At 44.7% G+C, this 27,774-nt stretch overlaps 1 protein-coding gene across 1 annotated transcript in view; it reads left to right on the top strand.

Annotated features, from left to right (window-relative positions):
- SPOCK1 (sparc/osteonectin, cwcv and kazal-like domains proteoglycan (testican) 1) overlaps window positions 1-27,774 on the top strand; it is a 527,842-nt gene that overhangs the window by 109,308 nt on the left and 390,760 nt on the right. The gene's annotated exons all lie outside the window — the stretch shown is intronic.

Raw genomic sequence — 27,774 nt, 5'->3', positions numbered from 1 at the left:
TTATTCTAGTTGTGGACCATGTACTATTTGCTGGTTACTCTTTGGTGCTACATATGCAATGTCTGAAGTGTTTTTAACATTCCTACAAAGCTGGTCATATTCCTGTTTTACAGATGGCAATGGTGAGGCTTAGACATTGATTCACACATCTGACATCACATCATTACAATGCAGCAGAGCCAGTTTCCAAGCATGGGGTCTATCTGATGCAGGAGCCCATGATCTTGCCACTGAGACCATGGGCTTTTATATGTACCACACTTTTAATAGTACTGAGGAGGTGGATATCAACAAGCATGGTTCCTGCTCTTAAGATGATTGTGATCTAGAGTGGAAGTCTGAATTGCCTCAAATTCTTTTTGGAATGAGTTATTAGGAAGGCTTCCTGGAGAGGGAGATGAAGATTATGACTGTGATAAAAGCAACATGTAATGTTTATTATTTACCATGTGCCTGATACTGTGCAAAGCATGTTGCAGACATTATCTCTTTTAATCTAAATAACTCCATGTGATTATGTGATAGACACTGCAGGGCTGAATTATGCACCGCGCCAACCCCCCCACCCCATCCTGCAGTAGTTATGTTCAAGTCATCATGCCCAGTACCTGTGAATGTGACTTTATTTAGAAAGAGGGTCTTCACAGATGTGATTAAGTTGGAAATTTTGAGATGATATCGTCCTAGGTTTAGGGTAGACACTAAATCCAATGATTAGTTGTCCTTAAAAGAGAAAGGAAGGGAATATGTGACACACAGAGACACAGAGGGGAAGGCCATGTGCAATCAGAGGGAGAATTCGGAGTTTTTCTGCCGCAACCAAGGAATGTTAGATGCCACTAGAAACTGGAAGAGGTAGGAAAGAATTCTCCCCTAGGAACTTCAGAGGGACTCTACCGGGCACATTGATTGTGAACTTCTGGCCTCCAGGAAAAAAAAAAACAACATATATATGTGTGTGTGTGTGTGTGTGTGTGTGTGTGTGTGTGTGTGTGTGTGTGTGTGTGTATATATATATGTATGTATATGCCGCCAAGTCTGTGTTAATTTGTCATGGCAACCACAGAAAACAATTATTATCCTACCCAGGGAAGTTTCATTACTTGTCCATGGTGGCATACGTGGTGAGTGCTAGAGCTTTGAATCGAAGCTAGAGCTTTGATAGGGTAGTCTACTTTAGACTGCTAGAGCAGGGTTTGGGTTCCAGATGTGGTGGAACCTGATTAACAAAATGTTGTGGGCAGAATCCCACTGGGCAACTCTGCCTGTCAATTCCAAGTGAGCATTTGTGCTTATTCCTCAGAGGCCTTGTTCCCGCCACAAAAGGCAAATGCACCTCTGCCTCCTGTGTGGAGAGGCCCAGGTGGAATCCCCATAGGGAGCTTGCTGGGCCATCTGTCCATGCTGTGCTGACAGTCCTTGTGCCTGGAACAGAGCCCACGTGGTCTGTGCCAGCTAGGGACTCAGAGGGCAGCCTTGAAAAATGTGGCCTGGAGCTGGATTGGGCATTTGAGGCACAGTCTGTGGACATAGCAGGAGGAAGAGGCCTCCATGCTTGGTCTAGGGGGTAGGGAAAACATTGTGTGCCTTTTTGTGGTCCTTGAAAGAACAATGACCTTGGTTGGGCTGATGAGGAGGGAGCCAGTGCTGAGTTTTACCGGGAGCTTCATTTTAAATTGCAAATGATTCAGGACTCCCCAAGGGGGAAAAAGAGGTGGAATAGACTCCAATGCCTGAAGGAGTGAAAGTGTGTCCTGAGAGCTGCAGCTGTGGAAAGGCTGTCAATGCAAGGATGGTCTGGGCCTGCAGGGACCTCACAGTTAACTGTTTCTTGAACTTCCCCCGTCAATCATTTCCATGCCAATCAGTAGCTGTGTCTATTTGGCCAAAGCCTGTGCCACTGCCCTCCTCATTCTTAGACTGCCTTGGTTTATCTCACTGCAGCTCCATCTTAACTAGCTAGAGGGAAGGAGGAAGTTACCCTGACTAGGTCACCTTGCAAAGCCAGCCTTTCACATAGGCTGGCTGCATTCTTGGGGGTAAGGATCATTATTAGCTTCTAAAGGCTTCCTGCAAATCTGTTTCCATCCCTTCTTCATGGGGAACAGACATAGTTGAAACTCAGCCAGTCAGTTAACTGCCAGTGTGGTTGGAAAGACTAACTCATCAGGCCAGCAGTAGATACTAAGGGCTGGGTGGGTCAGGATGTGGGGAGGGGAAGGGCAAATTTAGCTGCCATTTGTTGAGCCCTGCCAAGTGCCAGGCAGTATGCTAAGATATTTTTTTTTCTTGATTTTCTTAAACTTAAGTATCACAGCAGCTCTTTGAGATAAATTTTCCTGTCTCAATTTTATAGGTAGGAAAAAGGGTTTGAGGCCTTAACTCTTAAGTGACTAATCTAAGGACTCACAGTAAATGGCAGCAATGGGATTTGAACCTGGAGTCTTTCTAACTCCAAAGGCCACACCCTTACCTACTGCTTCTGAGGCACGAGATGCAGACCAGGCAGGGCCCTCAGGGGGCTGCTTGGTGCTGGCTCTTCTATGTGGAGATTGTAGAAAGGGACTGGAAAAACAAAGAGGCCATTTTTTACTTATTTCATCATTTTAACCAGTTCTGGCCCAGCAACTAATCAAATTTCTGAGAACTTGTCAAATCACATGCTTTCATTTTAAGGTGAATATGTTTAAGCTCCTTTCTCCCACTGGGTAATGTTATGCATTCTCTCCTCCTGGGCATGTGATATGGTTTGGATTTGTGTCTGCTCCAAAATCTCATGTCAAATTGGAGGAGGAGCTTGGTTGGAGGTGATTGGCTTATGGGGGTGGATTTCCCCCGTGCTGTTCTCTGATAGTGAGTGACTTCTCATAATATCTGATAGTTTAAAAGTGTGTGGTACTTCCCCCTTTACTCTCTCTCCTGCTACCATGTGAAGAAGGTCCTTGTTTCCCCTTCACCTTCTGCTGTGATTATAAGTTTCCTGAGGCCTCCCAATCATGCTTCCTGTTAAGCCTATAGAACAGGGAGTCAATTAGACCTCTTTTCTTCATAAATTACCTAGTGTCAGGTAGTTCTTTATATCAGTGTGAAAATGGACTAATACATAAAATTGGTATCAGCACTGCTATAAAGATACCCGAAAATGTGGAAGTGACTTTTTAACTGGGTAACAGGCAGAGGTTGGAAGAGTTTGGAGGGCTCAGAAGAAGAAAGGAAGATGTGAGAAAGTTTGGAACTTCCTAGAGATTTGTTGAGTGGCTTTGCCCAAAATGCAAATAGTGATATGGACCGTGATGTCTAGGCTGAGGTGGTCTCAAATGGAGATGAGGAACCTGCTGGGAACTGGAGCAAAGGTCACTCTTGCTATGCTTTAGCAAAGAGACTGGTGGCATTTTGCCCCTACCCTAGAGATCTGTGGAACTCGAGAGAGATGATTTAAAGTATCTGGGGGAGGAAATTTCTAAGCAGCAAAGCATTCAAGATGTGAATTGTTTGTTTCCTGGTTGTTTCTAAATGTATATGCTTGTATGTGTGAACAAATAGATTATCTGAAACTGGAACTAATATTTAAAAGGGAAGCAGAGCATAAAAGTTTGGAAAATTTGCAGCCCAGTCATGTGGTAGAAAAGAAAAACCCATTTTCTGTGGAGAAATTCAAGTCTGCTGCAGAAATTCGCATAAGTAAAGATAAGCTGAATGTTAATAGCCAAGACAATGGAGAAAATGCCTCAAAGGCATTTCAGATACCTTTGTGGCAGCCCCTCCCATTATAGGCCCAGAGGCCTAGGAGGAAAAAATGATTTTGTGGGCCAGGCCCAGGGCCCAGCTGTTCTGTGCAGCCTTAGGACATGACGCCCTGCATCCCAACCATTCCAGCTCTGGCCATGGCTAAAAGGGCCAAAGTACAGCTCAGACCATTGCTCCAGAGGGTGCAATGCCAAAGCATTGGTGGCTTCCATGTGGTGTTGAGCCCGTGGGTATGCAGAAGACAAGAGTTAAGGTTTGAGAAGCTCTGTCTAGATTTCAGATGATGTATGGACTTGCCTGGATGTTTAGGCAGAAGTCTGCTGCAGGGGTGGAGCCCTCATGGAGAACCTCTACTAGGGCAGTATAGAGGTGAAACATAGGGTTGAAGCCTCCACACAGAATCCCCACTGGGGCGCTGCCTAATGGAGCTATGAAAAGAGGGCTACCATCTACCAAACCCCAGGATGGTAGATTCATGAACAGCTTGCACTGTGCTCCTAGAAAAGTCACAGGCACTCAATGCCAGCCCATGAAAGCAGCCGTGGGGACTGTACCCTGCAGAGCTGCCCAAAGCCTTGAGAACCCACCCCTTGCATCAGTGTGGCCTGGATGTGAGACATGGAGTCAAAGGAGATTATTTTGGAGCATTAAGATGTAATTACTGCCCTGCTCAGTTTTGGACTTGAATGGGGTCTGCAGCCCCTTTGTTCTGGCCAATTTCCCCCATTTGGAATGGCAGCATTTACACAATGCCTGTACTCCTGTTATATCTTGGAAGTACATAACTTGTATGTGATTTTACAGGCTCTTAGTGGGTGATGATACTTTGGACTTCGAGTTAATGCTGAAATGAGTTAAGACTGGGAGACTTCTAATTATCCCTTTAGAAGGGATAATTGTATTTTACAATGTGGCTTGGGTTGTATTGCAGGGCTCCCAGGGGAGCTGAAGAGGCTCAAGAAAGGACATGAGATTTGGAAGGGGCCAGGGTGGAATAATATAGTTTGGATTTTTGTCTCTGCCCAAATCTCATGTTGAATTGGAGGAGGGGCCAGGTGGGAGGTGATTGGATTGTAGGGACGGGTTTCCTTCCTGCCATTCTCACAGTAGTGAGTAAATTCTCATGAGATCTGATGGTTTAAAAGTGTTTGGCACCTCCCTCCTCACTCTCTCTCCTGCCACCGTGTGAAGATGGTTTCCCTTCACCTTCTGCCATGACTGTAAGTTTCCTGATGCTTCCTAGTCATGCTTCCTTTTAAGCCCATGGAACTGAGTCAATTAAACCACTTTTCTTCATAAATCACCCAATCTCAGGTAATTCTTCATAGCAGTGTGAAAATGAACTGATTCAGCATTCCTCTTCCTAAGCAAGAGACTTTTTCAGAAGCTCACACTCACACATTGGATACACACAGATCATTTTATTACCTTCTGTCTCCTTCTATTGCATAGGAAAACGTACCTAGAAGCTATTGTGGTGAATACACCAATAAAGCAATTACATTAATGAGTTTTTTGTTGTGTTACATTCATTTTTAGCTTTGGATGTTGTCTAACCTGTCACATCACCTTTCCCCCAGCCCCTACTATCTCTACTCCTGCCTGTGCCCTTAGTGAGTCCTTTTGGTGGTAGGCAGATATATTACACCATAGATGGAGCGTGATTCACACACACAGCGTTTGCTCCAGCAAGCTGTCGGTCTGGCGTTTATTGGGTGTGGGTCTCAGGGAGTTGCTATATGAATATCTTAGAGGGAAAAAAGGGGAATGATGAATGCTTGGAAAGCTCTTTCCTGACATTCTAATTCTTACCCACTAAGTGTTAAAGTGGCAATATTTAGTTTGATGATTCAGTCTGTGTAGGGGAATTGGTTTTAGTGCTGTCACCACTGGGGCTTATGAATTGATCCACCCCTAAGGTCTGCATGACTTGAGAGATGAGTTTATTTGGACTTTGGAAAGAGAAGATAGTTTTAAGCCCCATTCACCTTACAGCTTCTATTGTCATATCAAGCCCTGGCTGGTGATTGGTGTGGTGGCACCGCCAAGCATGTCTTGGCTCATCAGAGCAAAATCTCACATTCAAGTCAGATGCTGATTTCATGTATGATTTATGGCTGTTAAGCCAAAGACATGAGTAAAGTTTAAAATCATTGGCTTGTCTTGTATGATTTTTAAGTAGCTCCCAAATCCCTCTGGTCAGCAATGGATGTTGCTTAGGAGCATTTGCAGGGTGTTTGGGAGTGGTGCGGTGGGGGGGTATTAAGAGACCTTGTTACTTGAGCAGTATCTTTTTGAACATTAAACCTTCCTTTTTTGTTAAAGCCACAGGATGGCTCAGAAATGCATTCGCATATTACCCAGAATTTTTTTTTTCTTTTCAGTAAAGATAAATCTGTATATGTTTGATCTCTCATGTTTGAAGGAGATTAAAATAGAATCATGATGAAACTCTTTTCAAATGGTTATTCTGTCTTTGCTGTGATGGAAAGCTAGAATAAGTTTTCATTCTGGTGGCTTCAAAACATGATCCTGACATTATCAGTTCCATGCAGGGCCAAGGCGGGAGATGTTTGGGGGATGGTGGGGTGGGGGTAGGATGGCAAGTGCTCCTTGGCCCACAGTAGTTTATAGCATCTCCCCATCCCTGTAGACATGTCTTTGAGGTTAGATGGTGATGGGAGAGTGTTTAGGTCTCTTTTAGGCTCTTGGAGAAGAGGGTGGCTTGGGTTGCACTGCAGTGCTCCCAGGGGAGATAAAGAGGCTCAAGATATAGTCTTAGTTGTATGAAAGGCAAGCCTTTCAAACAGCCAACCCCGTGGAGCCCTGGGAAGTGGCTCAGGGTACAGCAGTGATTTCCTGGGTCTGGCTCCATGGCTATCTCCAAGGCTAGCAGTTTGCCTTTCTGGTGCCTTTCTACCCCTCTGCTGCTGCTTTCTTCTCTCTCTCTAGCTACTGACACATTCTTCAAGCCCCACTTCAAACTCCCCACAAGGAAACTGAGTTGCTGCAAGTGATCCTGTTGCTAGCTAGTCTATATAAAACAGCCTTTGCCTCAGGCACCAAGCCCTGGTCTGGCTTGTTTAGGCCAGGCATGTTTGCCTGGTACAAAGCATGCTGACCTATGACCATGGAACTCTGTCCAGCTGATTTACTCAAAAAGAAAACTGTCAGTGTGTAGCTCTTTGCATCATCTCAGGCTCCCCTCTGGCTCAGGTGGGGTTTCCAACCTCGTTCCCATGAAGGGCCTTTTGGTTCATTAGGGTGTCTAGCTCAGAGATTGCAGCCATCCATGCGTGAGACAAGTTACCACTATTTAACTCAACCTTCAAGGTGGTTTTTCAACATCGACTGGCCTGTCCACAGTGTACAGAGCTGAAGTCACTATGCCTGTCCTACCTGTATCCCCAATGCCACTTCTTTCTTCCCTCCTACTAGACCTGTTCTCTCCATTCTTTTTCTAGCTATAAAACTGTGAGAACTCAAGCATCTGAGTCTCCCTGACATAGCAATTCTCATGCAGAACAAAGCTAAGAAATGGAAGGGAAGGCCAGGCGCAGTGGCTCACGCCTGTAATCCCAGCACTTTGAGAGGCTGAGGCAGGTGGATCACCTGAGGTTGGGAGTTCGAGGCCAGCCTGACCAACATGGAGAAACCCCCTTTCTACTAAAAATACAAAAGTAGCCGGATGTGGTGGTACATGCCTGTAATCCCAGCTACTCAGGAGACTGAGGCAGGAGAATCACTTGAACCCGGTAGGTGGAGGTTGCAGTGAGCCAAGATTGCACCATTGCACTCCAGCCTGGGCAACAAGAGCAAACTCTGTCTCAAAAAAAAAAAAAAAAAAAAAAAAAAGGAAGAAGTGATTGTATTGCATTTCTGCCAGCTCTGTCTCCTGCTTTGCATTTAGGCTTGCCTGATTTCTTTTAGACCCTGTCTGATTTCTCTTTAGGACAAGAAATTCCATTCAGGACTGATTTGATTAATTTGTTGATCTTGGAACCCGTCCATTGTAGAGAATGTCAAGGGGTTTCTTCTGAACACGTTGTAAGAGAATCTGGAATCCTCCTACAGCTGGTGGTCATGCAGGAGCATAAGAAGTGGCCCCCTCCCACGATTTATCTGTCAGCTTATTGTATTGCTTATGTCTTGCCTTCTTCCAAAAACTTAATTTATTATTCCACAAGTAGTACATGTTCCTTGTAGATGAAAAAAAAGAAATAACAGGAACAAATTGTTCCTTGATACTTGGGGAGTAAGACATCACACGTTAAAATATTTTTCTAAAGTTAAATCAACTTTAAGCATAGCTTGCTGAGATAGACAAGAAGCCCAGTATCAGGCGTTCCTCAAGACTTCTTCCCTTGAGAGGAGGAATTTACAAGACTCAGGAGGAAGAGGGGATGATCAGGAGGCTCTGCCGGCCCTAGCACTGAGTGCTCCTGTCTCAGTGGTACCTCCCTGTCCTTCCCCACGTAAGTTTCTACTCTATTAGAGTCCTGTGTTGCAGAGGCGTCAGGCCCCAGAAGCTCGTTCATTCCTGCCTTGCCCAGTAACCTGTGTGGGGCCATTTCCTGATACAGTGCTTGAAGCACATACCTTCATCTCTCCTATTTGGAAATGCTGGTACAATTAATTTGCCTTATTGGGCCAAGAAACTGAAGACAAAACATTGGAGGAGGACTTATCCACTGCCCGTCGTTTCCTCCCTCACATTTGGAAACCCACAAATAATAATGTTTACTCTTTTGTGGAGCAAGGAGAGTCCAGACCTTAGGGAGTTCAAAGCTGGCCTTTCCTTCATAAGTTAGGAAGCAAAGTGCCATACTGCAGCAAAAACAGATGAACAGAAGATACCAGTAAAATTCTTAATGTACTATTTTAACGTATTGGTACATAAAAAGAAGGCACAAGTCACCCATGGTTCTTCCAGTCATACTTAACAGCTGTTAATATTTTGTTGTTGACTTAATCTTTTTTTCTATGTATCTGTATAGAGGTGTACCCGAAAGGTTGGAGACAGCTTTTGCAGAGTCAGTATATCGCAGTATTTAAAGAAGAAACTGACACGAAGAGAAAAAACCAAGGGCCTGAAAATAAGTCCAGGAGTTACTTTTCCTATAAGGCTTATTCTTTTCCCTCAGCTCCAGAAGGGGTTTTTCGTGAAAAAAAGTCTTCTACAAGGAGCTAAAAAGTGAAACCTCTGTTTGTATGGTGAATATAATTCTCCTTTTAAAAGGCCCCCCCCTTCCCCCATCCCAGGGGAGCTCTATGGCTGAGGACCTCGTAATTGCTGAACTGCATTTCAAATCAGAGTGCAATTGTGATCAAACCAAGTGACTCTCATTACTCTTTTGCCTCTTGCATCAAAACCACTCACATTGACACCGAGCAAAGCCGAGCACACTCAGCCTGTGATTCTTGGCAGGCTGGCTTCCCTTTTAATAGGCAAGGTTGCACAAGAGGGCGGGGTAGCCATCTGCAGAAGGAAGGTGGTAGGTGGTGAGAGGTGCTTCTACTGCTCTCTTCTTGGAAACAGAAATACCCAGGGCTCTGGGTTGCTTTCTGGGAGTGTAGCTGGGTGGGTCCCTGGGCTTTTATTCTAGGCCCCACCTGTCCCCAGACCTGGAAATAATTAGAGGCAAGCGTGCCTGCAGTTGTCTACTGTGTGGTGAAAGCCTGGTGGGCTGTTGGCTTCCTTTTGTCATGTATGCCCATTTTACTTCATGTACTTGGTTGTTGAGATAGCCAGCAACAGTTTTATTGCATTCAGTGGTTTTGAGCTTCTCATGGTGCCTTTTTAAAAGGCCTGATGCTCCTAGGCACAGAGGAAGGGAACATTCTTCTAAGCCCCTTTGAAGTGGCAGGCATGGACTTTGTTCTCTGCAGACATGTCTTCTGAGAATCAAGCTGTGGATCTCCCCAGAAGGGTGCAGTGGGGTAGCTGGAGGTCATGCGTAGCCTGTGCAGATTTGGAGCACAAAACTCCTGTTAGCCAGTTCCATTGCTCAAGTGTTTTATCGTCGATGCTGAATTTCTGTTTTGGAATTTAAAAAATTCTTATTTTTCATTTTTTATAATGAGGAGACACAATTGCTCTCTTTCTTAAATGTCTGGCCTCACTCTTACCTAACAGTGGAATCCTGGATTACATAATTTACTGAGATATTTTTGAGTTTCTATTTTACATTTCTATCGAGGTATAATACATGTACGGAAAAAGTACACAGATCTTAAGTGTACATCTCAGTAAATGTTTACCTCTAAATACTCCTTTGTAACCTTATCACCTTATCCAGATGAAGATATAAAGCACTTCCAGCACTTCCAAAGGCCCTCTAGTGCCCTTCCCAGACAGTGCTCCCTTCCCAAGGGTAACGACAGTTCTAACTTATCTCCAACTGTTCATTTTGCCTGTTTTTGAATTTGATATAAAATGAATTCATCCAGAATATATTCTTCTGTATCTGCCTTCTTTCATTCATTATGTCTATGGGATTACCATGCTGTTGTGTCTAGAAGTAGTTGTTTGTCATTGCTGTGTTTTATTCCTTTCTGTGAATTTATTACCACAATTTATCTGTTCTACTATTGATTGGACATCTTACTTCTTGACATTTTTTTAAAGCTTGCCTTATCAAAAACCATCTTTTGATGTTGGCCATCATTTATTCCAATGATTTTTTAAAAAAATTAGCAGTGAATCTTTCTTTATTTCCAAAGGAAATGTCATATAGAGTCCATTCATAGAAAACAGATAAAATGTGAACTACTGCAACTGAGATGGGGGAGGGTGGCTTGGAGCCCCCAGCCTCTCTGCTTTCTCTTATTCCCATATGATGGCCCTTAGGTGAAGCAGTTTAGCTTGTTGGTTCAGACCTGGCTTCAGGAGTTGGACTGCCTGCCTAGTTTCTCTTTGCTGTACATTCTTGAACAAATTACTTAACCTCACTTTCCTTATCTGTGAGATGGAGTTTTTTTTTTTTTTTTTTAATAATCCTCAAAGAAAGCATTAGGGAAAGCAGTGCAAGGAAAGCACTGCATGCTGTGTTCCGCTTATCAAGGGTGTCATAAATGGTGTGGTGAGTGCTGCTGTCATCACTGTAGTCAGTATCATTTTCTGCAGTCTTAGCACTCCCTGGGGCACCATCAGAAAGCCATGGATTCATGGCAGTAGCAGAATCACAGCCTTCACTGTCCCTCCAGACCGTGAAGATGTGACATGCCACAGCGTGTTGGAATGCCTCTGAGGCCCTCCTCCCTGCTAGTGCAGGAACCTGTGGGCAGCAGGTGCATTGCTCATCATGAGACTGGCAGGAGGCGGGCACTCTCCTGATGAGTGGAACTGGACCCCCCAGAGCCCTACTTCTCAGACCCATTTTTCACTATGTACCTGGGCTTGGTGGGACTATTGAGTCTGCTAAATAGAGACTGCCTGGGGCTTCATCTTTGTGACAGGATGTCCTTGTGGCGTGAATCCAGAAAGAGGTTAGGATGTGAAGAATGGAGTCCCTTTTAGGCTTTTATTCTACCCTGGTTTCCAGCCAAATTGGTCTTTTGGAGTCAGGCCCAGGCCCAGGTCCATGTGTTGCTGGAAGGATTAGATATTACTATTATTACTGTTTGTAATAACAATAGACAACAATTATTTAGTGCATGCAATCTCCATTAGATGTGTTATTTAATCTTCCTGACAGCCCTATGAGATAGGTACAGTTACATGTGTTGGTATGCCCACCGGGCACCTCCCCATTTTAACTAGAATTAAATTCCATGAGGGAGAGATTTTTTTTTTCTTTTCTTAACTATTGTATCCCCAGAAGCTAAAACAGTGTGGGCTCAATAAGTAAGTGTAAAAATGAATGAATAATTCTTTCTATTAAAGAAGAAGAATTTGGGGGCTCAGACCAGTTAAATGACTCACCCAACATCACATTGCTAGTAAGAGGCTGAGCCAGGTCTGTTTGATTCTGAGCTCCTGCTGGTAACTGTTCTCCTGTACAAGAGTTGGAGGGGAGACCCCTCCTGAAAGGATGGGATGAGAGAGAGGGATTTTACCTTGAGCTCAGTGTTTGTATGTACCTGTGATAATGAGCCCAGCATGCTGCAGAGTACACATGGGACGTGCCACCTGCTGTCCAGGTGGGGTCATTTAGGACCCTCACCTGCATGGGTCCAGGTCTTTGCTGCCCCCAGACAGTCTGACAGGGCAGAGGACTTGGCGATGGGCTTCCATCTTGGCCCTTCATCAGGATTCTGCAGGCACTGGGCAGATATTCCTGTCCTGGATCCTTCTACAGGGATACTGCAGGGGAATTGATAGGGCAGGAGATGAAATCCACCATTGTCTGACAGAGGTCTTAGATCAGTCCTGTGCTTAGGGCAATGACCGTTCATACTTGGGGATTTTCATCCCCTTTCTTTTTAAACTCTAGGTATTCCCAGTAGGAAACTGCCTGTTGATCATGTTAATCTTAGGGAGACTTTTCAAGCCATTTGATTTTTAAATGCACTTTTACTCACAGTACAGTTGGCAGCAGGTAATTACCATTAGGCCTGTCTTAGTGTGTTTTGTGCTGCTCTAACAGAATACTTGAGACTGGGTAATTTACAATGAACAGAAACTTCTATGGCTCAAAGTTCTGAAGATTGGGAAGTCCAAGATCCAGGGGTCTAAATGTGATGAGGGCCTTCCTGCTGCGTCATCACATGGTGGAAGGTGTAAGGGCAAGAGAGCATACACAGAGAGAACAAGAGAGGGAACTCACAGCCTCAAGCCTTTTTAGAATTGGCATTAATCCATTCATGAGGGTGGACACATTCAAACCATAGCAATGTCATCATACCACAAACTGTAGCTGCAAAGAGTTCCTCTCCGCCATCATTTCTACATCCTTGGAGGAAGAACTGAAGATTTATGAGATGCAGGCAGAGAGTGGCTGCTCACCTCCAGGCCTTTTTTGCTTGGTGCTTATCCTTTCTTTATCTCCATTTAAGTGTGTGTGTACCCATTCCCACTTAAGTATGTATTATCTCCTCTTCTATTCCATATTGTTCTGTGCTTAGCATTGTCATTTTCTGGTATTTTACTTTGGAATTCTTACCTAATTGTATCTAATCTCTGTAACACGCTCTTTACCCTTTCTTGGAATTTCTGACACAGTGTTGGACCCTTTTATGTGTGTGACTGTTTTGGAATTACCCTCTGATATCAGTTGGGTTGAAAAAGTGCTTGTCTCCTCTTAGCTGTTTCTTACCCTGGGGTGGTTTTGAGCAAGTTTTAGTGATGGTGCCTTGCCAAGATATTTTCTTTAAAAGTTACAGTGTAGGTGTCTCCTTATACTTTCCCTCAGCATGCAGGAAGGGGTTTGCATCCAATCCTTATAAGGAAAGATCAAGCTTCTATTGCTCAGGGAGGGTATTGGTTGGCAGAATGTGGGGTTCAGTGGATTCAGCGAATGAGACACTGAAGAGCACAGTAGTTAGGAGCTTGGCTGCGGACACGGACTGTCTGAGTCCATGGGAGGAACTGACGAAGTTTCTTCCTGTTGTTTTTGAGGAACTGACGAAGTTTCTTCCTGTTGTTTTATCATTCTTGAGACCTACACAGTCCAGTACAGTAACCACCAGGCTCGTGTGGCTACTCAGCAGCTGAAACTGGGCTAGCCCACAGTGGGATGCGCTGAACACCAAGTGCATTCAATCTTGAAACACCAAGATTTCAATGCCTTAGGATGAAAGATCATTAATATTTTAAAATATTGATGGCATGTTGAAAAAATACTTTGGATATGTTGGGTTAAATAAAATATTAGAATTAATGTTCCCTGTTTTTGCTTTGTAGTGTGACTGCCAGAAATTCAAATTATATATGTGGTTCACATTGTGGCTGACGTTATATTTCTATTAGATAGTGCTGATCTCACCTGAGGATAGTAACAGCCCCTTCCTTCTTCATGGGTTGCTGTGAGGGTTAAATGGGTGAATAGATGAATGGTGTTTAATTTGGTACCCAGCATATAGTAAGTATTTACAAAGCCTCAGACAATCATCGTTGACGTTATCGTCATCATCTTATCCAGGGTGGAAACCTAAGCTAAGAGGAGAATGTTTGGGTGTGGAGGCATCTGGATTGTGGTTTGAGGTAAATTTATCAACCTCTTAAGAGGTTGTTTGTGATTTGGGGCTCTCTGGTGTTGTAGGTAATCCTCATCCCCTTGGCTCCTCTTTTGTATTGGTAATGGAAGGCTGTGTACACAGTTCATGGTAAATCCTGTTACCTAAAGGGATGGCTGCTCACTGCAAAATGCTTTGTAGAGTCCCCAGAGGCTTATTTATTTACCAAGATACTTTGGCTCTTGCAATGGAGTAAAAAAATCAGATTTTCATGAAGCCAATTATAAATAGCTAACCTTTGAGAAGGGCTTACCATATGCCTAGCACTACGCTAAGTGCTTCCCATGTACTTCTTTATTTAATGCTCACAGTAGCCCTCCAAGGCAAGTGCTGGCCCCACCAGTTTAAGTGGAGAGAAGCAGAACTTAGCATAAGTAACATCTTGCAGCCAGGACGTGAGGGAGCTGGGACTTGAATCTAGGTCGGTCTGATTCTCAAGTTGTGGCACTATTCATTCTGCCTCCTTGGAACTCAAAAAGCAAGTCTCTTTTAATCAGGAAACCTTATGCAGCACACTGGGTATTTCAGAATGTCTGAGACACTGGAGAGGGCATAAGCCCAGAAAATGGCTGAGTCCTCAGGCCAGGGTTGAACTGGGTTCTGGAACCAGAGTGGAGTACATGGTGGCCATTGGCAGGTATGGCCAGGTACTGTGACCAGCAGTGAGAGCGGCACAGCCCTGGTCTCAGGCTGTCCCTTTTTGTCAGCCAGGCAGATTTTATAGGATGCATTCATGGACCTGAGGCCCATCCACCTGAGAGACTTTCCCAAGACCCTGGAGAGGCAGAGATGCTTGACAAATGCATTAACTTTGCCAATGCTGCTTAAAGGAGGTATGTGATATAACATTGCCAAAGACACAGTGTTTTCTTGGAGCAATCTCAGTACAGCTAAAACTCTAATGACTGCATGTGTCAGAAAAGGAGCTTCTTTTTCACTTAGACCTGATGTAAATTCGCTGGTGACTTTACCACGTTAGCTAAATTCCAGGAAAGATACATGTCACTGGGTTGGGTGTTTCTGTTGCCGTGGGACATTGAATGATGCATTCTTTAATGAGCGAGTGTCACTCATTGGAGCTGCTGCCTTTCAGGGAGCCTTTCTCTTGAATAGAAGAATTCTATTTAGTATCCCAGTTATTTCCTCTTTGACCCCCTTTCAGTCAAAATATGCAAGGTTTATTCCTCACCTCTTGACATCCAATGCCTGTTAGAGCCTTATTAGCATTTGTTCTCATTGATGTTCATTGCATTTTAAATCTGGCAGGGACGTGATTAAGAGGTGGAAAATCACTGGACTTGGTCGGCGTGTGACTGTCTGATCGTGGCATGATGACCAGCTCAGCATTTAATCACATCTCTTGTGTTTTCAGTTTCCTTTTATACACCTGGAGGGAAAAAGTTCAATTCCCAGTTACACTGTGGCTGGCAGAGGTAGGCAGTGGGTGAGAGGGGTGCAGAATCGATTGGTCCTCAGTGTGCTGAGAGGTAGGCTAGGTCCTAGGAGACGAATTCTACCTACCATTCACCCTAGGCACCATCCTTGCCTCACTCGCTACCAGAATAAGCGGGCCAGCTGGGCTTATTCTTATAAGGAGGTGTACCTGTGGGATCCCAGTAAATCACTGCACTCATCCTGTGGGGCTGGCGGTTGCTATGGATAGAATTGTGTCCCTCCGAAGTTCCTTTGTTGAAGCTGTCACCCCCGGTGTGATGGTATTTGGAGATGGGGCCTTTGGGAGGTATTTAGGTTTAGATTAGGTCATGGGGGTGTGGACTTCATGATGGAATCAGTGTCCTTATAAGCAGAGACATCAGAGACCTTGCTTCCTCTTTCTCTCAGTCATACGAGGGTGCAGTAAGGAGGCAGCCATCTGCAAGCCAGGAAGAGTGCCCTCATCAGGGAACTGAATTGGCCAGCACCTTGATCTCAGATTTGCAGCCTCCAGAACTGTGAGAAGTAAATTCCTGTTGTTTAGACCACCCACTCTGATGTATTTTGTTACGGAAACCTGAGCTAAGACAGTGGTCCTAGTTCCAGTTCACGACTTTGGGAAGCTTACATAAGTTCCCAATGAGTAAGTGGCACACCCCGGTCAATCTAGGGGCAACAGCCAGTCTCCCTGGCACTTCTCCACCCCTGTATGGATATAGCCTGTTGGGGTTTTGCTTATATATGTTCTCCTCAGGAGGATCTCTTAGCCCTGTCATTATTTTTGGGTCCCTTGCAAAGCCATGTGTAGAGTAGACATTGAATAGACAACAGCACAGTGAATGAATGAATATGACAGCCTGGGACAGAAACCAACCAAGGAAAGAGGTAGGTAGATGGAGGAAGCCACAAGTCACTCACCTTTTCCTTTCACTCATGTCTTGTATATGAGTTTGCATGAATAAGAATTCCCAGAGAAGATTCCTCTGCTGTTCAGACACCTGCCCACCCGTCAGGGAGCATTGCCTTTGTCTTCAGGAGCAGCTCTGAAGGGTCTGAAACTGTTCTTTCCCACATAGGTCCAACTCAGCCTACTTGTCGGCTCAACTGACACCACCCTGGTGGGAGTCCAAACCTCTGCTTCCATCTGAGCACCAGGCTGGATGGGAAAGAATGAGTTAAAGCCTGCAAGTATGAGTCTGTTGTGCAGAGCAGCATCTAGGTCATTCCTTCAACACAAAAGAAATGAAATACAGCTCGCCTAGCTGCAGCTTGCTGCATGAACCCCGCTGCTCTGTGCAGAATAATACCAGGCGGGCATGAGGCCATTTTAATAAGATACAGCAAGATTAATAAGGGAGCAGACCACATGTTCCTCTGGAACACATAGTCCTGTGTGCAGTCGTGAAGGAGACACATGGGAGATGTGGAAGCGGTGGGGACAGGGCTGTGGGGAAGGGAGAGGGAGGCACAGGGCCAGCAGTCCCAGACAAAAGCCAGCCCAAGACACTTCCTGGGAGGAAGGGCCGCATGATGGCAGAGGTCCTAAACTTGGGTCCAGGATGGGTTTCTAGCAATCTGAAGATGCCCTGAAGCTGTGTGTGCGATGCTGCGTGTGTACCCCTCTAGCCTAGCTGGCTGTATTTGGGGCTGCACAGGGCCTTTGCCTGTGCCCTCCTCCCTGCCTGGATCAGCCTCTCCCATGGCTGCCTAGTTAGATCCCACTCTGCCTCCAGGTCTCACTTGCTTGTGGAAACCTTTCCAGACCCCCAAAACAGGTCACAGGTGCCCATTGTTCCCTCTCAGGACCCTGTGCTCCTTTTCTTTGTGGCATGGTCCAGTTGTCATTGTACCTTAACTTGTAACCCTCCTCCCCGCGTCTTTTGCCCACTTGGGTTATTCTGCTTCACTAAGTAAACTGGGTTTCCATGGCTGTTTGTTCATATGTTCATGCCTGGAAACAACTCTTCCAGCCCTGGCTCAGCATCATCTGGTTCAAAAGCCACAACTAGCTGACCACAATCTTTGTGACTGTTAGGTACACATGTTTGAGGGGGAATGTGGTTGGATTAATTTTGGCTAGTGAGTGTATCTTCTAGGATCAGGGTTAATCTAATGAAACTGCTTTGAAGAGAGGGTCATGTGATAGTGAAACTGCCTTTTGGGGGTGGTTGGATAGTATAAGTGGGGTGAGGAAGCCTGGTGTGGAGAGCACGTGGGCTGATATTTCCACTGTAGTTTCCTAGCTAGAGGTGGACCTGAGCCCCCTTTGCCCTTGCCTTGGCTACAGCCCTTTTTCTGCATCCGAAGCAATAGCTCCTCTGACTTTGGGGGCAGGGATGTGCACTTTATGTTAGCATTCCCAAGAACTTGGCCCAGTTATTGGCAGGTAGTTGATGCCTAAATGGTGTTGGTTCCAACATGAAAGAGAAGAGGCATCGGGGGATTTCCATACTGTTTCGCCTGAGCTGCTTTGTCGGGATGTGTGGTTTATATGGGTCAGCATGAAAGACTGCGGGCAAAGAAAAACAGGGAGCTAGAAGGGGCTCAACATGGGATAGCCGTGGGGAATATAGATCACGTGTGTTGGCACTTTTGTTCTATTCACTGCATGCCTGCTTTCGAATTTAATGTTCCTGAGGCATGTCTCAAATTGAGTTATTTATATTTGTTTCATTAAGTTGTAAACTTCTTTCAGAAAAGTGTCCCCCAGGTGCCTTATCTGGGGCCTTGATCCCCTGGAGCTGTTCTAGAAATACTCAGTGACTTGGTTTCTGTAAACCTGAACTTCATTTTCTTCTGTGCACCGTGCTCAACAGTGCTGCTGCTTTTTGAGACATGTTGACTGCAGGGGTGTGTGTGACTGTTCAGGGATGTTAAAGACTTTTGGGGAGTCTGGGCCAGGGCTCCTCTTGTCAATCATGCATTTTGTACCAGTTGATGCCACCTGGTGATTGTCAGTGTTTCACTTCGAGTAGTAAAGGAAGGGCATCAGCTTAGGCAGGAAAGCCGTTGATGGAGGCAAAGCAGCACTATAAGCACTCAGTCCCCTTAATCCAGGGCTTAAATGAGGCAAGTATAATCCAGATACTTCACGTACTTTAAGAGATGTGAACAGGTGAATTGACAAAACAAATGAAAACACTGGAAGCACAGAATCACTGGCATTTGACTCAGTTGTCACAGTGCACTCTCTGTCTCCTTCTCATCTCTGGCTCAGCAATATGAGCAGTCTAAGGCCTTGTGTTTAAAAATTGCAACCACAGTTGTTTTTCTTCTCAGTTACTTGGTCTGATACTTTTCTTGTTTTGCTGACAACTGGTCCACACTTAGCTGGAGCATCCATCCTCCTTTCTCTCACCTTCTCTTAGAGGCATATGCTTTTCCCTCTGGTTCTGACTTTCACAAGGCCAGTGAGAGACTCCCTTGCCCCACCTATTTTGACTAAACTCCTACTTAATCACTTATGTCTTGGCAGGCCTCAAAGACCTTCCCATTCCAAGCAGCTAAGCTATTCTGACAAGCAGTTGGTTAGTGTTAAATGGCATTAACTCACGTCACCTGAATGTAGTCCTATACCATAGGGGGTGGGGTGGGGCAGGACTCCAGCTTTGACCTCCTAGGCCAGTTTGGTGGAAGGATTTAGGGCACAGATGTTGGAGTCCAACCGGCCCCTGCTCCCAGCCTGCTCTGTCACTTTTTGGTGGGGTGGTCACAGGAAAGTTTGTCTTTTCTTGTCTGAAAAATGAAGATAACACCTGCCTCCTAGGGTTTTTGTGGGGATTAAACAAGATCTTCTATCTTTACATTAGTTAGCGTGATGCCTGGTACTGAGTGTTCAGTAAATGGTAGCTATTTACTGGTATTATTATCTAGTTTATAGATTTTGATAAGACAGCTCCAAATTTTCTATTTTGAAAACATCAAAATTGTCTTGTTTCCTGTGTGACATCCTGGATCTTGATAAGGTTGAACAGTGCTGTCTTATTCTTGGAGCACTGGGGGAGTATTCTTGGAGAAGATTCAGTGAAATTCTTGACTAAAGTGCAAAAATCCCAGAGTTTTGTCTGTTTCCTGCTCACTGAACTTCAGGGCAAAAGCTCTTCTGGGAACCTGTCCCCTGTCCCTGCCTCCCATGGCACTGGTTGGGAGTCCATGCCATGCTCAGAGCTTTTGCTGCACCCTTTTGGGCAATTCATGAGGATTTGCAATGCCAGAAGTTTTGGTACTGTACTTTTGTGCGCCGTTGTGTGTAAGTGGTGCTACAGAATATTTAATAAGGTCAAACATAATACATGTTTGAAAACTGTGTAAGTTGAGTTAGGAAAACAGCTTTGATTGCATGAGTAATATTTAAAGTGCCTGTTAAAAATATAGTAACTTCTCTATCAATAATAGAAAACCTTCTGAGCTCTGGAGAGATTTTTAAAGCAAGATCCAGTGGCTCTTGCCCGTCTTGGTGAAAGTTTTCCATTAAACAGATGATTCATATTACGAGAGTGGAATGATTAACATGAATTATGGGGAAATTATTCTAAGACTTGAGTGTCTGATTTATGAATGGATTAGGAGGCAGATTGCTTCACAATTGTTTTTTTAAAAGGGAGAATTTTAGCTGACTAACCAAGACCCTCCAGAAAGAGAGTTTGCCCAAGATTGGTGTTCCTTTGAGGGACAATTTCTCAGGGTCCTTTATTTAAAGAGGGAAACTTACTTCTAGGGAAGAGCGGCTACCTGCTTCTGTCAGTTCTGGAGTCGACTCTAGAATTCCTCCCAAACCTGACTCAATTAGAAAGGCTTGAGAAAGCCAGAACTGCCCCTTGTGGGGTGAACCTTTGCATCCTGGGCATGTGCCAGAGAGCTGGGAAGAAACCAACTTGATTCAAGTTGGTCAGAGATTCCCATGTGGATGGACAGAATGGCTGGGGCTCTCCTCACTTGTTTACTGGCCCCAGCACTGCTTTCAGGAAGGTCTTAGTGGAGATCCCTGGACTGAGAACTGCAGCCTGGGAGGAGAGGGGATGACTGAGCAGGTGAGCAGCTGTGGAAAGCTGGGTGTTCTGCAGAGGCATCCCACAAGCTTGGGTTGGTATCCTCACCAGAAGTATGACCTGAGGCCCTACTGTGTGCCAGCACCTGTGCTGGGCACTTGGACATGAATCCTCCCTGTGAGGAGCTCACATTCCATCTGGGACAACAAATGAGATGACAGTGTCCTGCAGTGAGCATGAAGGAGCAGTTTACGTGCAACTAAGTCACCTGATCCTAATGGCACCTCTTTGAGGGAGGCACTATTATTAGCCCCATTTTACAAATGAGGGGCCTTTAGGCCACACGATAATAAGTGACAGAACCTCAGCTAGGACATAGCTTTGGCTAATTCCAAGTCTTGGCTCTTAAATCCTGCTCTGTCCTCGGTATAAAATGGTAGCTAATGCTATGGTGTCATAAGCACGGAGTACTGGGCACTGTCCCACAATATAGGCTCAGGAGGGGCAGGTTCATAGTCCCACTGTAGTTGTTTGTTAGGGAAATGGGTGAATTGCCCTTGTCTTAGGTGGGGAAGCTATAGATGGAGGCAAAGCAGAACTATGGGTGCTCCTGTCTCCTGGATTCAGGTATCACCAGGGCTGTGGGACCCTTATGCAAAAAGCTCTTTGTTCTGCAGCCTTGTGCTTATCTACCTCATCCAAAGGCTGTGTAAAAATGACTCAGTTTTTCTTTGGCTTTGTGCAGATTCTTCTATCAGGTCACTTAGGTTTCTATTGACAGATAAATCACTCGTAATTTGAGTGTTAAGCGCCATGGTGCCTGGCACGTGACAGCTGCAAGAAACATCACCCTGCTCCCCAACATCCTTGCCTCTAGCTTTGAGGTTGATGAAGCAGCCACAGGTGGGCAGATGGTGCTTAGGTATTAGGGAAAACTGCTTATGAATCTCGGTATTTAACCTCTGTCCTTCTCCACTAAGGCAGCCTCTGTCAGAAAGGCCTGTGAAGGGACAGGCTGGGTCACTCCTCCATGTGATGGAGGTTAATAAGATCAGAGTTTACTTAGAATCAGAAGCAGGAGATGAATGGGTGTGGGAAATAAGCAGCAGGGCTGGGCTGGGGCAGGTGCAGGGCCCTGGGATCTCAGGCTGTTTATGTAGATATAGGTAAACAGAAGATGCCCCTGCACCTCTCCGCTCACTTTTACTGCCCTCCACACTGCTTCCTGCAGAGAAGGGCCTCCCAGGCCCATTCTGAGCATGGATTTGTGCAACTCAAGTCTGTCCCCAGTGACCGGCTTACCCAGGCTGGTTCTGCAGGATACCTGTACCTTGCTTCTAGTGCTAGACTTCTTTAATTGGGGGGTTCTTTGCAAAGTAAGTCCCATTTTCCTTTCACTGAGGTTATTTCAAAAAGTGTCCATTTCTATTTATCCCCCTGTATTTATTTTGCACCTGGTATCTGCCTGGTGCTGAGAATATGATAAGACAACTCTAGTCCCTGCCCTCCAACCCTACCTTGTCTTCTGACAGCTCTAGGACAGTAAGGATTCTTAACCTTTGTGTACAGGTGAGGTAGCTGAGCCTTTTAGAGCAGGTTGATCCTTTACCCAAGGTGATGCAGAGCTGTGATTCCAATCCAGGTCTTTCGGTCTTCAGGTTCTATGCTCTTAACCATGAAGCTGAACTGTGACTCAGTACAGTGAATTTCTGGTAGAGCTTCTCAGGCTGCAGTTTGTTTCTTGGCCTCTGCACTCAGGACTTATGGATGTGTAAGCCAATATTTACAAGTTCTGAGTGGGGTCACTTCTTAGCAGGGTCCTGTGTAGAGCATAAAATCCTTTTGTAAAGAAATGAGGTATATTTAATGCATGTCTGTGGATACCAGTTTTTGGTATCCCTGGACCTATTTTATTCTGTTGGGGGCATACTTGTATTGGGGAGGGAGAGCTAGGTAGGTACTTGTGGGGTAGATGCCCATCTCAAATTATGAACTTTGTAAGGCAAAGTATGGATCTTATTCATCCTTGATCTCCCATACTTAGCCTGATACGGGCACAAAGATGTGCTCAGTACGTGTTCACCTGGTAAAGGAGGATTGATTACTGTCATGAGGGCCTCTGAGGCTGAATTACCTCATGAAAAAGTGTGTCCCCTTTGGAGTCAAACTGACCTAGGGTTGAGTTGAGCCTTGCCACCTTTTGACAGTATAGCCTGGCAAGCGATTTAATCTCCCTGAGTCTCAGTTTCCCCACTTGAGGATTGTGGGAATTAAATTAGTGCTAAGTCAGGAGCTTAGTACAATGCCTGCCCATGTTAAGCCAGGGGTTGCAAACTATGGCCCTCAGGCCAAATCTGCCCTGTCTGTTTTTATAGAGGTTTATTTGAATGCAGCCATGCTCATTCTTTTATGTATTATCTATAGCTGCCTTTGCACTACAATGGCAGAGTTGAGGAGAGGTCAAATGGCTCACAAAGTGGAAATATTTACTACCTGGCCCTTTACATTGAAAGTTTGCTGGCTGGGCGCGGTGGCTCATGCCTGTAATCCCAGCACTTTGGGAGGCCAAGGCGGGTGGATCACAAGGTCAGGAGATTGAGACCATCCTGGCTAACATGGTGAAACCCCATCTCTATTTAAAAAAAAAAAAAAATTAGCTGTGCGTGGTGGAGGGTGCCTGTGGTCGCAGCTACTCAGGAAGCTGAGGCAGGAGGATGGTATGAACCCGGGAGGAGGAGCTTGCAGTGAGCGAGTGGAGATCGCGCCACTGCACTCCAGCCTGGGTGACAGAGCGAGACTCCATCTCCAAAAAAAAAGGTTGCTGACGTCTGTGTTAAGTCCTTAATAAATGGTAAGCTGCAGTGGTTATTACAATATTCTCATTATCTATAATTTTACCACCTCCCTTCTAACCCTTAAATAAGTCACTTTTAAAGCAATGACTTTCTTCTGTACTTTTGAGTTTTGGGAGGAACTTCTCAGTGCTTGATGAACATGTTTGTGCTTCCTTGGTTTTGGTCTTGATGGCTCTGAAGATTTGGGTGGAATTCCTTCCCAGCCGTTTTCTTCTCGTCTCTTGATCCCTCATAGTTTTGCATCTGTCCTCAAAAGGTGGCATTTCTTCCACCTTCATCTCTGAACAACTCTCCTTACTGAATGGCTGGGGCTGAGAGGAACACTTAAGGGGGAAGCTCGCTGTAAAATCATTGTGTTTGAGGATCCCTCATGCTTCTGGGAAATCAGGAGAGACAGGAGCTCCTAAACTCTGGGAACATGAACTCACCCAGGGTCTTCACTTCTTCCCTGAGTCTCTCTGTCCTGTTTTTATAGGTGAAAACCTCGTAAAACGTGAAGGCAAGTTTTTTCTCAGTAATTTCCTTTTTAAAAATGTAATCTTATTTTTGAATCATAAATGTAATATATGCAATTTGTGGAAACATGGGAAATGAAGGCAACGGCAACAATTCACCCAACTCTTACCACCCAGATAACCACTATTAGCATTTTTTAGCATATTTCCTTCCAGATTCCTAATCATGTGTAAATGTTTACATAATTGAAATCACATTGTTTAAATAATTTTATTTCCTGCATTTTTACTTATGCCATAAAGCATTTCCTCTAGTGTCCGATATTCTTTAAAACCATAATTTTTACCTATGTGTGTACATGTGCTTCCCATGCATCCACTCACTCAACAGGTATTTCCTTAGTGTCTCTTATATCCCAGACCCTGTGAGGTGAGTCTGATACAGTGGTGAGTAAAGTTGACCTTATCTCTCCCTCTACAGAGCTCACGGTCTAGTAGGGCATATAGAAAGATAATTAATCATTGTAACATTGTCATAGCTCAGGCTGCTATAACAAAATACCATAGACTGGATGGCTTAAACAAAAGACGCTTATTTCTCACAGTTCTGGAGTCTGGAAGGTTCAAGGTCAAAGTGCTGGCAGATTCAGTTCTTGGTGAGGCCCTCTTCCTCACTTGCAGATGGCTGACTTCTCGCTGTGTCCTCACGTGGAGAAGAGAGGAGGCTCTGGGATCTCTTCCTCTTATAAGGATGCAAATCCCTTCGTGGGGCACCACCTTCATGACCTCATCTAAGCCTAATTACTTCCCAAACACTTCACCTCCAAATATCATCACTTCACCTCCAAATATCATCACATTAGGGACTAGGGTTCTTTTTCAACATGTGAGTTTAGGGGGGAACCCAAACATTCAATCCATAATAGACATCATATGATAATGCTCTAATGGGAAGTTGAGGATATGTAGAAACACGTACAGAAGGGCCCCGTCAGTTCACTTGAAGTGTTGAGGGAAGGCTTCTCAGAGGAAGCCAGTCCCAGTTTCTGAGTCATCTCTTTGGAGGAAGCTTGAGAAACCCTGATCTACCAGCTTTCTTTGGGATGGCAGACAGTCTTCTGAGAAATGTGTGCCTAAATGGGATGGAAGGAAAAGAAATTAGTAGTTACTGTGAGTGGTGGAACCCCAAATATCCCTGTGCTGTACTGTTATCAAGACTATCTTCCTAAAATAAAGCACTTTAGAAATGAAGTGAGGCACTGCAGAGATCAAAGTGCACAGACTCATTTGGAAATGCTGTACTTATTCCTGATATAGGAGGCGATGTTGCAGAGAGAATCACCTCCATTGACTTAAGGGCACATCCTAGGAAGGGTAGTATTTGGAAGTACTATTGCCTTTTGAAGGTTCAGCAGCACTGTTGTGAGATCCCAGATCTTGTCTGCCTTGTGGCAACTTTAGGGATGCTCAAGGTCCATGTGGGTCCAGATGACTCTTGGATTAATGTGGACAAGACTGTGTGCCTTTGTAAGGTGTGAGGTGACACAACATTTTAGCAAGGGCAAAACTCAAACCCAACACTCTTCCCAAGTTCTGAGCACATAAGGCCTGCCTTCTTCCTTTTGCCTTATTACCTGTGTGTTTGTTTTTATGTTTCCCGTGAGGAATGACATGGGGAGAGATGGCTGTTGTGGCAAACTGATTGCATATTGGATCTTGCATGTTTATGTTTGACAGCTGACCTGGGCTTAGACTTGTGCATCTGCAACAAGAGACTAATGGCACCAGTTGCTGTTGGTCTTAAATCCTCTCTGAGTGGTTGAAATATAAGTTGGTCCTCTTTATTACTTGGGTGATCGGGAGATGGAATTGGTCAGGGACTCCCTTGTGGAGATTTAATAGTACATTTGTCTCCACGAGGATCTCTGAAGTTGCTTCAGGACAAATCTGTGGACCGCAGCCACCTCCCAGCAGTGGGTAGGTAACCACATAGATATGCAAGTGATGTAGATAAAGCTTCATGCTATATTGTGTCCATCCTAGAGTGAAAAAAAATCCAGTTCAGGAAATATACCTGCCTATGTATTTCTTCTGGACTTTTTATCTTTATCCAATTTGGGCAAGCATATAAAAATGCTGACTGCATTTGCTCCTTAGTGTGGACTGCAGTGCTTTATAGAAAAAGTAAAAATGACTTTTCATTAGCAAAGGCCTGCAAGCAAGGCAGAAACACAATTTGCATTTCTTTACCTTCGTCTGTAAAATGTGAGAGTTAGCACTAGCCTATAGGGTTAGCTGTTAGGATTAAATTAGAGAGCACGTGTGCTAACCTACTGCCTGCCCTGTCAGAGGTACTCAATAAATGGAAGCTATTATTTTTATTGATATAATAGCTAATTTTGATTCAGGATTCAAAGTGCTTTGTGTGTGTTAACTCTCTTAATTGATTTTGTATGCTCTGGATCAAACATATTTTGGTGTTTAATCAGAGAGGGAGGTGATGATGAGAATGCCTTGTGTCTTGCTCCCCTTCCTGTGGGCAACTGCTTTCCTAATGATGAACAGCCAGAGAAGGGTCTTACAACCAAATGAGAGTATCATGCAACTTTCTAGTTCAATCCCTAGATTGCTTTCTAAGATACAGTCATACTACTGTGAAATGATCCAAAGTTTTATTCTTAAGAGGGTCTTGCGCCCCAGTTAGAGGGAGAATTCTTACTTCATATGGACATGATGCTCAAAAGATTGCTCCTAATATAGGTCTTATTTCACAGACTCCCCAGTGGGCTCGATTTATTTAGAGTCCCTTTGAGGCTAACTGGCTGTGATAGACAATTTTTAGCCTTCATCCCAGAAATGATGCCTTAAGAAGCTGTGCTCTGTTCTATACTGCAGGCTTTGTGATGAGTTCATACTTTCAGTACCATCCAAAAGTGCCTATTAAATTGGAGTTCAGGGTACCTAGATTCTTGATTTGATCATGTAAGTCTTGAAATTTTGTCCAGAAGGCATAGAAAAACCCTTCAAAGTTTTGATTGTTTAATCTGTTTGAACACAGTCTTAGGGGTTAGCCAAAGAATATCAAACTCTGATATAAACAGTTTATAAAAAATCAACAGAAAATGTCTCTTAGATGCACAGCCACCTGGAACATTCCAGGTTTGCAGGAAAATGCTGAAGACCTGTTGGATAGGTTCAATTTCTTATCATGGTTGGTGGAAAGATACGGCTGTCTGGGGAGGTATTACAAGGGGAGGAAGTTTATCTCCCCCTTCCTCTTCCTCTTTCCCTTCCCCTCCTCCTTGCCCCCTCCTCCACCTCCTCCCTTCCCTCGCTCCCTTCCTTTCTTCCTGCATGAAGGTAATAAGAGCCAAATGTGCTGTACAGATCAGGGGCAAGAGATGCCCTGGGTCAAGGCTGTGTCCTCTTCTGTGAGTTGCACGGTGGTGTTGGATGAACATCACCTGTTGGGGATGCTTGGCAGGTATGAAGGATGGTGGAGAGACTTTTTGGCCTCGGGAAAGTGACTGGTTTGTTCAGTCATTGCTCAGTGATGTGTCTCATGGACACATAGCAGCCACAAAACACCTTTACTCTAGCCCTCCTTCCTAAGCAGGCTGGTGGGGTCACTTGGTGTTCTCCGATTTCTGCATAGAAAAACTTTCAGGATTTGCAGTGACATAGCCCTCAGGAAGGAAATGGGACTCCAGAAGTCCTTGTCAGAAGGCAAAGTTTCTGGTATTTTTTTTTTTCACATCTGTGTCTCAGGGTGAGGTGAGCCTAGCAATGATTTCTTGATTCCTAGGAAGATCCATAAGGTTTAAATGGAATGGTACCTTAGGGTAATGATATTTTATTCTGATGAAAGGTGGATTATTAACAGAAGGTAAGAAGAGGGGATTATAAGGGTTCCAATTATTCTGTTGCAACAGAATGAGAGAATTTCCATTTCCTTCCAACTTCACAAAGATTGTATGAGAATCATTTGTCACAAATGGAAACACACTGAACTCTTTAAAGGAAATATGTAGTCTATATTCAGCCTGTCCCAGCAGTACAAGCTGGGTTGCATCATGATCCTTAAAGCCTTTGTGTACACTCACCTGCTTGCCGTCCCCC

Source organism: Colobus angolensis, unplaced genomic scaffold, assembly GCF_000951035.1.
Source record: "Colobus angolensis palliatus isolate OR3802 unplaced genomic scaffold, Cang.pa_1.0 Scaffold142, whole genome shotgun sequence".
NCBI lineage: Eukaryota > Metazoa > Chordata > Mammalia > Primates > Cercopithecidae > Colobus > Colobus angolensis.
The sequence above is the reverse complement of the archived record's forward strand: the minus strand, read 5'-3'. Positions and strand labels throughout refer to the sequence as shown.